The following is a 12,430-nucleotide window of genomic DNA, read 5'->3' as shown; positions in this document are numbered from 1 at the left end:
TGTGATATCTAATTATGGATGCGTATATTTAACTGTTCATGCATGTGATGGGATTGCTTCTAATCATAATGGATTTTTCCAATAAAGGTGACTGTTAATTGGTTCTGAAATTATTAGGTACTTGCAATGTATTATTAATTCTATTTTCACGTTCACTTCCTATATATGTTGAATTGCAATTAAACAAATGTGCAAACTACGACATTAATCTCTCTGGTTAAGCTAGTACTTTCGCAGTTCACTCTGATAAAATAAGTTTTGTCTAATTGTCTCCCTCTGAATGAGCTGAATTAAATAAGGAATTTACGGTTGTATCTGTACGAGTTAAAAGGGTAAATTGTTATTTTAATTATTAGTTTATTTTACAAATTATATACATAAACTTTATTCAGAACGAGGTTCTTAATGTCGCGTTATTTAATATATATTAGTTTTTTCACTCCTTTGTAAATATTCACACAAACATATACAAAAAAATTTTAATTTAGCCGATCCGATCAAACATCCTGGACCCACGGCTGATGTTAGGAAGCTTCTGCATAAGTTGTGGTTAGTGATATCCCACCAACTACCTGCCAGCACAAGATAAACTAACGTCAGGTCATGATCAAGAAAAATTTGCATTGGGCCGAAGAGTCCAATGTCATAATCATGCATATATGAAGCACTTTCAAATGGTTGATCTAACAGTGTCTGGTTTTCATTTTTTGAGCTTTTTACCAACGACTGGAGAGTAGAGAACAACACATGATCCCCATTACAGTATTGTTGCTTGAATTTACAGGCTTCATCATTCAGTACCTTCAAATCTATATATGACGAGATGGAAGAATGAACTTAAATTTATTATTGTAATTTCTGAGTTTTAAAATGATAAAGTAACACGCTGCTGGTTCATTGAAATTTAAGACATTCAAAATGGAGCGCAAGAGAAAAATAAAAGTTAAGAGCTTTACCTTCAGCATAATAAGGAGTCTGCTGCATCAGGCTCACTTTATCTGCCTCTATAGACCACCACCTCTTCATCTTCAGCCTTCTCAATGACACTCTCTGCGGTTTCTTCATTTCATTCTTGGGCCACCGCATCTTCATCTTCAACATTCTCAGTAGGCTCTGATGGTGTCACAATTGTAGTGGGGGTAGTGAGGGGGACAGCCTCATTATTTTTCCTGGATCCATTAGACCGAGCCATGTGTTTCTTCCCCCTTTTATGACCCTCCATCACAACAGCGGAGTGAGTACCAACCTGAAAAACTTCACACCAGAATTCGAAGTTCTCTCTAAGGGGAAGTTTTCTCCTCATCGTCCCTCCAGTTGGTATTCCATTTGTTGTCTTCTGAGTGATTGTATTCAACGCCTTCTTCTTTGGCAGCTCCTCATTTTTGTTCTCTGAATCTTCTTCGCCCCCCACATTCTGGTCAAAACCCACAACAGTTTTAATAGCTTTAACTGATTCTGTTTAGGCTTTGATTTCTTGGCTGGAGCTATCTCTACTTTCGGTAAGCTTAATTGTCTTTCCAGATTCTTTTGATGTTGTTTGAAAGAAAACAGAGATGTGCTGTTTGGTTGAATAGAAAATCACAGAGAAAATTCTCAATACTGGTATTGGATAAGATTCGATTCATAAGAACTTTTACAAATCAGTACAAGTATTTATATTATTCCTTACACGTGAGAATTGCTTAGTAACTCACTAACTAACTAACTAACTTTTATGAGCTGGATCGCTAACACTTGACTAATCACGCTGAGCTGTTATTCTTCACTAACAACCTTCTGCTGACGTGGCTTCACCAAGCTGCTTGAATAATGAGCAGCCTTGACATTGTTGAAGATGAGGTAGTGCACATCTTCTGAGCTCCAATTAGCTCCGTTTAAGATGCTCATCTTGACCACAGTCCACTTTCTGGTCTAAATCAACGACATTTTTATTAGGTTTAACTGATTCCTCTTCTAGAGTAGCCTTAATTTCCTGGCCAGCACTATCTCTGCTCAGTAGAGTTTTTTGAAGTGGAGTTACTGCACATCTTCTCATCTCCAAGTAGTCCTTCTTCCTGGCCTTGTGCTTCTTGCCGTGAAGATGCTCATCTAGATCTCTCTTGCTAGTAGTACTGACCTGACAGAGGGCACAACTCCAATCCATGGGGTTTCTTTGAACTCGTCAACATGAGCTCTCCAGAACCTGCTGGTAGTGTGGAAGCTTCCTGTTTTGATCCACAAAGATTGGGATATGGTTTAACCTGCTGGGCTTGACAACCCTCCTCTTTCTGGTCTAAACCAACAACAGTTCTATTAGCTTTAACTGATTCCTATGTTGCTTTATTCTTCATTTCTTGGCCAGCACTGTGATACGACACTCTTTAAGCGAGTGCAGGCTCCAATCTGTGGGGAAAAGAATTTGCAGAAAGAGAAAAGGGACAGGGGAATTGCAGAGAAGAGAAAGAAGACGAAGCTGAAAAAAGACAAAATGATATATTCTTTTTTGATATCCCTCATGGGTCCCTTTGACAGTACAATATATTCTCTCTCCCAAAAACAGCCATGCACCCTTAACTAACTAAAATAGAATAAAATTGATAACAACAAAATAATAATTGAAAACAAAACAATATTCGTTATTATAATCTCTCAAGCATTCTCGAACATTCCTCAAATGACAAAGTCTTTGAGCCATCCTGGTTTCTTTCTCGCGCGAGCTGAACCTGTCTTGAGCTGCTCTCTAGCTTGTGTCTCATTCACGGGTTGGACTTCTTCCATTTCTGCAGGCTGGGTCTCTTCCCTTGCTGTCTCATTGTGCTCGATCTGATTCACAACAATTGGCCAGGTTGTATCATTCCCCATTCCTTGAAAGCTTACCTTGTCCTCACGGTGTAGTGCAGGGTAGAGTTTACGAAATTCCTCAAAGTCCTCCCAAGTTGAATTTTCTGGTGAGCTATCAGACCATTGCACCAAAATTTGTGGAATTTCTTTGCCTTGTCGAAGTATCTTTCGCTCAGCACATACTGCAATTGGTGATGACAAGGGCTTGTTATCCACACTTCCTGGAGGCAGTGAATAAACATCAATGGGGGAGTTTCCCACATAAGGTTTTAGTAAGGAAATATGGAACACCGGGTGAATTCTACAATTTGTGGGTAACTCTAACTTGTAAGCAACGGGTCCAATACGCTCTACCACTGTGAATGGTCCATAATAGCACCTTGCCAGCTTATGAGATGAGCGCTTAGCAACTGATGTCTGGCGATATGGCTGAAGGTGCACCAACACTTTATCACCTACCTGCAATTGAGTTTCTCGGCGATGTAAATTAGCCTTTTGAGCCATTCGATGCTGAGCTTGTCGTAAGTTCTCTTTCAATGAGCAAAGCATGGCATCCCTCTCAATTAACATGTCTTCTAAAGCTTGGATTGAAGTAGAGCCCCTTGAGTAACTTGGAATTGTGGGAGGAAAACGACCATAAAGGGCTTGAAAGGGAGTCATTCGCAAGCTGCTGTGATAACTGGTATTGTAGCAAAATTCAGCCCAGCCTAAAAATGAAGACCATGTCTGTGGCTTATCTTGTGAGAAGGCTCGTAAATATTGCTCAAGCCCTCGATTAACTACTTCGGATTGACCATCCCTTTGGGGGTGGTAAGCCGTGCTGTGCCGTAACTGTGTACCATTTAAATCAAACAATTTCTGCCAAAAGTTGCTCATGAATATAGGATCACGATCTGAAATTATAGAGCTAGGAAATCCATGTAATTTTACAACCATGTCAGCAAATAAAGCTGCTGTTTTGATGGCAGTAAATTGAGAAGGCAAGGCTCCAAAGTGAGCTGACTTTGATAAACGATCCACAACAACTAGAATTGCTTCAAATCCTCTCGAAAGTGGCAGCCCTGTAATGAAATCCATGGTTAACTCATCCCAAACTAATGAAGGGACAGGCAAGGGTTGTAATAGACCCGCCGGCGCTTGAGTTGAGTATTTAATTTGCTGGCAAACAAGGCAAGCAGCTACATGTTGCTCAACATCTTCCCTCATCTTAGGCCAAAAGAAAGTCGATGAAAGACGTACCAATGTCTATTTAATACCAGCATGGCCTGCCATAGGTGTCTCGTGAAACTCTTTGAGTAGCACGGCTTTTAATGATGAGTTGGGGCTGAGGTAATATCGATGTTGAAATAGCAGGAACCCTTCTTGAACTGAGAAGGCAGAAGAAAGTGAACCGGCTGCATACCTCTGATGGAGTTGTTTCATATCAGGAAGAGAGCAATTTTCCTTGTGCAGATTTGTCAATAGTTCACTAGAAGGTTGGCTTACAAACGACAAACAAAGAGTTGTTGGTTTGGGTTCTTCAGTCACGTTGTCCCTATGAATTCGCGATAAAGCATCAGCAGCTTTATTGAAGGTACCAGCTTTATAATCGATTCTGAATTGATATCCCATCAACTTACGAATGTAAAATTGCTGCTCTGGGGTGTGAATAACTTGTTGAAACAATTCCTTTATGCTTTTATGGTCAGTTCGTATAAGGAAAAATCTGCCAAGGAGGTATTGACGCCATTTTTGAACTGCAGCTACAATAGCATATAATTCCTTCAAATATGTTGAGGATGCACGCATTCGAGGACCCAACTTTTTGCTAAAATAAGATAGCGGATGCCCGGCTTGCATTAGCATAGCACCGATCCCGACATTAGAAGCATCGGTCTCAATGACAAACTCCAAGGCAAAATTCGGCAAGTGTAGTACAGGGGCTTCCACAAGAGCCTTCTTTAATGCTTGAAAAGCTTGAGTAGCTGCCAGGTTCCAATGAAAAACCTCCTTACAAAGCAACTCAGTGAGAGGAGCTGCGATGGTTGCATAGCCTTGAATAAAACGTCGGTAGTACCCTGTCAGCCCCAAGAACCCTCTCAGTTGCTTCACCGATTTAGGCAAGGGCCAATCTACCATGGCTGTGATCTTTTGCGGATCAGCATGCACTCCTCGAGTCGACACAATATGGCCCAAATAATCAATTGATTCCTGACAAAATAAACAATTGGAGAATTTGACATAAAATTGAGATGTGTATAAACAACTCATGACCTGCTCCAAATGATGCACATGTTCAGCCAATGATGCACTATAGACCAAGATATCATCAAAAAAGACAATAACAAATTTACGTAAAAAGGAAGCGAATAGTTGGTTCATTGTTGCTTGAAAAGTGGACGGCGCGTTGGTCAAACCGAACGGCATAACAAGAAACTCATAGTGTCCATCATGCGTGCGAAACGCTGTTTTATAAGTATCCCTCTTGTGAACTCTTATCTGGTGATAACCGGCTCTTAGATCAAGTTTGCTGAAAATCCTAGCACCGCCAAGTTCGTCAAATAGTTCATCAATGGTGGGGATGGGAAATTTGTCCTTCACCGTCACTGCATTCACAGCGCGGTAATCCACACAGAATCTGTATGAGCCATCCTTTTTCTTTACTAGCATTACCGGTGAAGAAAACGGGCTTTGGCTGGGTTTTATGATGCCTTGATTTAACATTTCTCTCACCAATTTCTCCATTTCGGTTTTCTGAAAATAAGGATACCGATAGGGGCGAACGTTGACTGGTTTGGAATTGGGAATGAGGTGTATTTTGTGATCAAATAGCCGTTGAGGGGGAAGACCAGTGGGTGGATCAAATAATGCCTTAAATTTTTTTAAGAGAGTAGTAATTGGTTTAGGCAACGACCTCAGAAATTCGAAGTCATTATCCGGCAATGTGTTGGTAGATGTGTGAGTGGCTGATGGCTCAGTTGGTAAAGAATGAAGTTCAAATAAGCTGTCGATTTTGGAGTTAGATAACAAGGCATGAAACTGGTTAAAAGAGATAAAATTCGGGTTTGGAATTGGGTCTCCCCGTAAAATGATAGATTTTCCCTCCCATTGAAACTCCATCGTCATCTCGGAGTAATCCGTAGAAATTCTTCCCAAGCTTTGTAACCATTGAATCCCAAGGACAGCATCAGGGCCTTCGATTGGCAAAAGGAATAAATCCAAAAGAAATTCATGCCCCTGCATATTAATAGGCACTTTAGGACAGAGAAATCGACAAGTAAGAAAATCGCCATTGCCAATGTAGACTCGAAAAGGAGGTATAGCTTGAACGGAAAGGCCAAGGCGTTCAGCCAATGGTGGCTTAAGGAAATTGTGGGTACTGCCACTGTCAATTAACACCTGAAACTGATAGCTGGCAACGGTGCCCAGCACCCTTAAAGATCGTGGATTAGTTTGCCCAGCCAAGGCATTCAAACTAGATATGTCCGCTGTGACTACTTCATCTGGTTGTGCATGACTAAAAGCGTCCTTACTTGGCTCATCATCTTCATCATCCATACCCATTAATAACAAAAACTTGCTACAACAGCGATGTGTGGCGCTATATTTTTGGTCGCAGTTGTAACAGAGCCCTTTTTCTCTTTTCTCTCTTAATTCGGCTGGAGTTAATCGACGAATGGGCAAGGTGGGAGTAGGCAATAATGGGGGTTGAGGTGGCTGTTTAGTGGCTGAAAAACTAGGAAGAGGAGTTGTTGTTGGGGTTTTATATGATGCAGGTTGTGGGGAGGCAGTAATGGTGGATTGGTGGGTGTGAGTAGATGAGGGTGTCCACTTTGTCCAAGAATGGCTAGAGGTCTTGATTTCTTCCGACCGTGCCTCATAAGCTTTGGCTAAAGCAAAAGCCTCCATGAGAGATGTGGGTCTTGCAAATAATAATTCTCGTCTGATATCGGGTTTTAAGCCCGTGATAAAGAAACTAACCAACAATGGCTCGGAGATGCTCGTGACCTTGTTCATCAAATCCTCAAAGGCAGACTGAAAATCAGCAACAGTCGACGTTTGGGAGAGCTTGGAGAGGTTACCTTGATGATCTTCATACATGGATGTACCAAATCTTTGCTTAAGATTGAGTAAAAAATTCTGCCAAGTGCTCAGCAAGTTGTTGGCCTTCATCCATTGATACCATGCTGCTGCTTTTCCCTCCATGTGAAAAGATACAATACGAAGGCGTAACTGGTCAGGGGTGCCGTGAAAATCAAAGAACTCATTGATTCGAAAATCCCAACCATTCGGATCAGTGCCATCAAATTTTGGGACATCCATTTTCATAGAACGCAACAGAGGAGAGATATCCGAAACACCTGACAGTACAGTCGAAGACGCTGGTTCCGGTGCCATTGGGCGGGAAGAACCCACTGACGCTCCGACAGAACCATTGATTTGGGAACGTAGCTCCTCAAATCGAGAATCCACCGTGGACATATATTGTTGTAAGGTCTGATGAACAGCAAGCGTTTGATTTTCAATGAGCGTTTTCATGGTGGAGAGAACTGCTGAATCAGTCGTTGGTTCTGTGAGAGACATTTGTTTTTTTTTTTTTGTGTGTGAAGAGATGAAATGAAAGCACCAGTTGATACGACACTCTTTGAGCGAGTGCAGGCTCCAATCTGTGGGGAAAAGAATTTGCAGAAAGAGAAAAGGGACAGGGGAATTGCAGAGAAGAGAAAGAAGACGAAGCTGAAAAAAGACAAAATGATATATTCCTTTTTGATATCCCTCACGGGTCCCTTTGACAGTACAATATATTCTCTCTCCCAAAAACAGCCACGCACCCTTAACTAACTAAAATAGAATAAAATTGATAACAACAAAATAATAATTGAAAACAAAACAATATTCGTTATTATAATCTCTCAAGCATTCTCGAACATTCCTCAAATGACAAAGTCTTTGAGCCATCCTGGTTTCTTTCTCGCGCGAGCTGAACCTGTCTTGAGCTGCTCTCTAGCTTGTGTCTCATTCACGGGTTGGACTTCTTCCATTTCTGCAGGCTGGGTCTCTTCCCTTGCTGTCTCATTGTGCTCGATCTGATTCACAACAATTGGCCAGGTTGTATCACACTATCTCTGCTTTCTGTAGATTTTTTTATCCACTTCTGAGCTCCAAGTAGTTCTTCCTTGGCCTTCTGCTTCTTACCTTGAGGATGCTCATCTACACCAACCTCCCCTTTCCGGTCTAGGCCAACAACAGTTTTTTTAGCTTTAACTGATTCCTCTTGTACTTTAGTGTTCATTTCTTGGCCAACACCATCTCTGCTTTCAGTAGATTTTTCTGACGTGGATGAAGTGGAGTTACTGCACATTTTCTTATCTCTAAGTAGTCCTGAAACCTTGGCCTTGTGCTTCCTACCTTGAAGATGCTCATCTAGACCTCTCTTGGTAGTAGCACTGATCCGACAGAGGGCACAACTCCACTCCTTGGGTTTGTTAGAATTCGCCGAAGGAAGCTCTCCAGAACCTGCAGGTGGTGCGGTAGCTTTCTGATTTGATCCACAAAGATTGGAATTGGGCTTAACCTGCAGGGTTTGACCTTCCTCCACTTTCTGGTCTAAACCAACAACAGTTTTATTACCTTTAAGTGATTCCTTTTCTACATTAGACTTCATTTCTTGGTCAGCACTATCTCTGCTTTCCGTATATTTTTTTGAAGTGGAGTTAATGCACATCTTCAAATCTCTAAGTACTTTTTCCTTGGCCTTGTGCTTCTTACCTTGGAGATGCACGTCTAGATCTCTCTCGGTAGTAGCATTGACCTGACAGAGGGCACAACTCCACTCCTTGGTTTTGCTTGAACTCGTTGAAGGAAGCTCTCCAGAACCTGCAGGTGGTGTGGCAGCTTTCTGCTTTGATCCACAAGTATTGGAATCAGGCTGAGGCTGGAAATGATACAGAAACCATTATGCCTTATATTAGTTATCACATCAATGGTAAAAATGAAAAAAATTCCCAGTGAGCTCCATCATTTGCTATTGTAGTACAGATGAAAGAATTTGTTTACAAAATACTAATGCACACATTTTATTTTAAATTGTGAATTCTCAAAAAAGGTAGGAATGTAGAAGTACATTTAAATAGTTAATACAACCAAAATCCTTGTTAATTAACAACATTTCCAGCACTGAACTAGGAAAATCTTTCCTTCCAAAAATCAGAAAAAAAAAGGAATATGTTTGAAAAGGATTCTGAAAGACTTTCTTAATAAGCTGGACAAGAAGAAGAGATGATATTAACACTTACGAGCGTTATAATTCATAATTTGAGGAAACACCATTTCAATGGAGCCTCCAGCCCAACGCACATACACAAAGACAAGCAATAAGATTTAAAATAAGAAATTACCGGGAAAAAGAAACATCAGAAATCAATCTGTACAAGTTCATATGACACTTCATGGTAAACATATGTAACCTCTCTTGGAACCTTAGCCTACGAGAAGCTCACATTTGCTCCGTGTTTTCGTTCAAAAAAGGTTTCAGACTCACATTCGTTCAAAAAAGCTCACATGTCCTCACTGCCAAATTTTAAAGCCGCAACTCTCTCGTCTACTTGAGTTGACCAAGCAAACTGAACTTGCGAACTTTGACCAACATAAATAACCAAATGCTAAGATGTTTGGAATTAAATGAAGATAGTGAGTCCAAATGTACTCCCCAACAAACTTGTCACCTGTGCATCAAGACCAAGTCTTTTGGCACTAAGAGTGGACATGGGAATCTCTAAGCAATGACCTCCTAATCACATACAAATCCAGGTTACTGATAATGCTCATCGATTTAAAGGCTTACAAGTTTACATAGAGGTAAGTAAAGAATTTGATAATAATTGAAACAGAGTTCGAACGCCAAACAATAATAATAAAGATAAATTTAATCTATAATATCAACTAAAAAGTTGTGATATATATTTTTTTTCTAATTTGATTTTTTGTTCAGCATCAGTTCTGTGGAAAATCGGTGCCTTTTGTATCAAGTAACGATGCCCTACAGAATGCAACTCTTCGTGGATATTTCAACTCTGCTCAAGCCTTTGGCTGATTATGCGGAGATTCTCTTACACATCAAGAAAACTTTATCGGCCGAAATGTCTCCCATTATCGTTGTCGGAGCATCTTATGGAGGAAGTAAGTTACAATATTATTAACTTACTTACATCTTTTGATTGACATCATGTCATCTGTCACCTTATTTTAAATATTTGACTAAAATCTGGATTACGCCTCAATTATTATGATACAATTTTATTTTATATTCCTACTAACAGATGCTCTTTGAGAGTTACTCGTGTGGGTTTGTTATTGTTATCATCAGTGCTCGCTGCATGGTTTCGCTTGAAGTATCCTCATATTGCTTTAGGAGAAGTTGCCTCTTCAGCCCCAATTCTCTACTTTGATAATATCACACCATCGAACGCATATTATGATCTTGTCAGCAAGGATTTTAGGGTAAGAAAATAATATTAATTAATTAAATTCTATATATGTATGATTATATTTTCTTGTTAAAATCTAACTATTGAATTTTGAATATTAATGATGCAGGAAGCTAGTGAGAGTTGCTACAAGACCATCAAACAGTCCTGGGCTGAAATCGATAAAGCCGCTGCTGGAAAAAAATGGACTTACTGTTCTCTCTTAAAAGTTCAAAACCTGCAAGTAATTGAATCATATTACTTTTATAACTGCCGATATATATCCATCTGATTTTCCTTCAATTACAGTGCAATGTTAATGTAGTATCATTACAAAACTGTCTATATATATCCAATTAATTATCTGTCATCCTCAAGGTATATTTACATTTCAGTTAATGTGTAATATACGTACATAGTAAAATCTGGGGTTTGGCCTCATATACGGCCTATGCATTACCATATATAGTACATTGGTACTTAGGTTCAGACGTGCAAAACAATATGTACAACTCTGATTGTTAAATAAGGCCAAATTTGGATTTTGTATTTGAGAATATCAATAGCTTCACACTTACAAAGTTTATTGTAATTTGACTAAATATAACAAAGTTTTTTAGACAGGTATGTTGAAGGATCTTTTATGATGTCACTAATCTTGGAGGCACTTAATTTTATGTTGTTATTGTTTATTTGTAACAGGCCTCTGAAGGATGTTTCAGAATTGAAGGATTATTTGGAGTTTATGTATACAGGTGCAGCTCAGTATGATGATCCTCAGGAATATCCAGTGAACAAAGCTTGTGAAGGTATTGATGGAGATTCAGAAGGCACATATACCCTAGGCCGGATATTCTCAGGAATTGTTGCTTTAAGAGGGGAGAATTCTTGCCATGATGTTGATGAATTCTTCTCCGATGAAACATTGGACTCCAGCTGGGGTTGGCAAGTATGCGATTACAGATGACATGATTTCATTGGATAGTTCTATTGAGACCGTCAAATAAACAATATGTCGCAATGAATTAGTCTTTCGCCTAACAATACCTATTTTATGTACATCTCTTAATTTTATTTATATGACTATATATTTATGAATGATTAAAAATATTTTTCTTTTTTATCTTATTATTATTATTATTATTATTAGTATAGGGGGGTTTCTCATGTAGACATGCAGTGAAATGGTCTCACCAATTGGAATTGGCAAAAACGAAACAATGTTTCAAGCAGACCCATTTTATCTGACAGAATATAGGGATTCATGCAATAAGTCTTTTGGAGTGGTTCCAAGACCACATTGGATTACAACTTATTATGGTGGTCATGTAAGTGTCAATTAATCCCCAAATTAATTCTTTTAATTTTCTCTTTTTTTTTCCTTTTTTAAATTAAAAACTTCACCTCGTTCTTGAGTTTGATTTTTATTTCTTTTTAATTTGCAGGATATAAGAGTGGTTTTAAAGAGATTTGGTAGCAACATTATTTTCTCTAATGGCCATCGCGATCCCTGTAGCAGCGCTGGGTAATTTAGCTTAAGAATTTTGGATATTCTTTTCTATCGAAGTTACCCGTTTTATTATATACCTTTTTCTTTTTCTTTTTCTTTCTTTGTTTGGGATTATAGGGTTCTGGAAAATATATCAGACAATATAATAGCAGTGACAACAAAAAACAGTATGTAAAGTTTTCTATAAAATAAAAAATTAGTGTTCAATTATTAACTAAATTATTGGATAACATAATTAATAGTGTGTAAATTGGAGCAGGTTCCCATTGCTTAGACATACAGCCAGCAACAGAAGATGACCCCGAATGGTTAGTAATGCAGCGAAAGATTGAAATGGACATGGTTCATGATTGGTTCCTCAAATACTCTGCTGATTTGCTTCAAAATTAGAGCATAAGATTAAATTTGGACTACAAAATTAGTCTTTTCTTTTTCTCCCTCTCCTCTATCTTTCTAATATTTAAGGAGCAAAGATAAATAATAGTGCACCTAGCTAGTTGTAGATTTCATTTTCATAATTCTTAATCTGGGTTGTCTAAATGTGTAGAACAAGTGTGCAGTTTTACTTAATGTAAAGCACGTACAAAGGTTCAATCTTTATGTAATAATCATACGGTGAATATCAATTCATACACAACCACATTGGATTAACCAT

General features: G+C 38.9%; 1 pseudogene; it reads left to right on the top strand.

Moving 5' to 3' along the window:
• The first annotated feature begins 9,480 nt into the window (after positions 1-9,480).
• Positions 9,481-12,165, top strand: LOC18045576 (annotated as a pseudogene).
• The last annotated feature ends 265 nt before the right edge of the window (positions 12,166-12,430 follow it).

This window comes from Citrus clementina, unplaced genomic scaffold (genome assembly GCF_000493195.1).
Source record: "Citrus clementina cultivar Clemenules unplaced genomic scaffold, Citrus_clementina_v1.0 scaffold_4, whole genome shotgun sequence".
Classification (NCBI taxonomy): domain Eukaryota; kingdom Viridiplantae; phylum Streptophyta; class Magnoliopsida; order Sapindales; family Rutaceae; genus Citrus; species Citrus x clementina.
The sequence above is the reverse complement of the archived record's forward strand: the minus strand, read 5'-3'. Positions and strand labels throughout refer to the sequence as shown.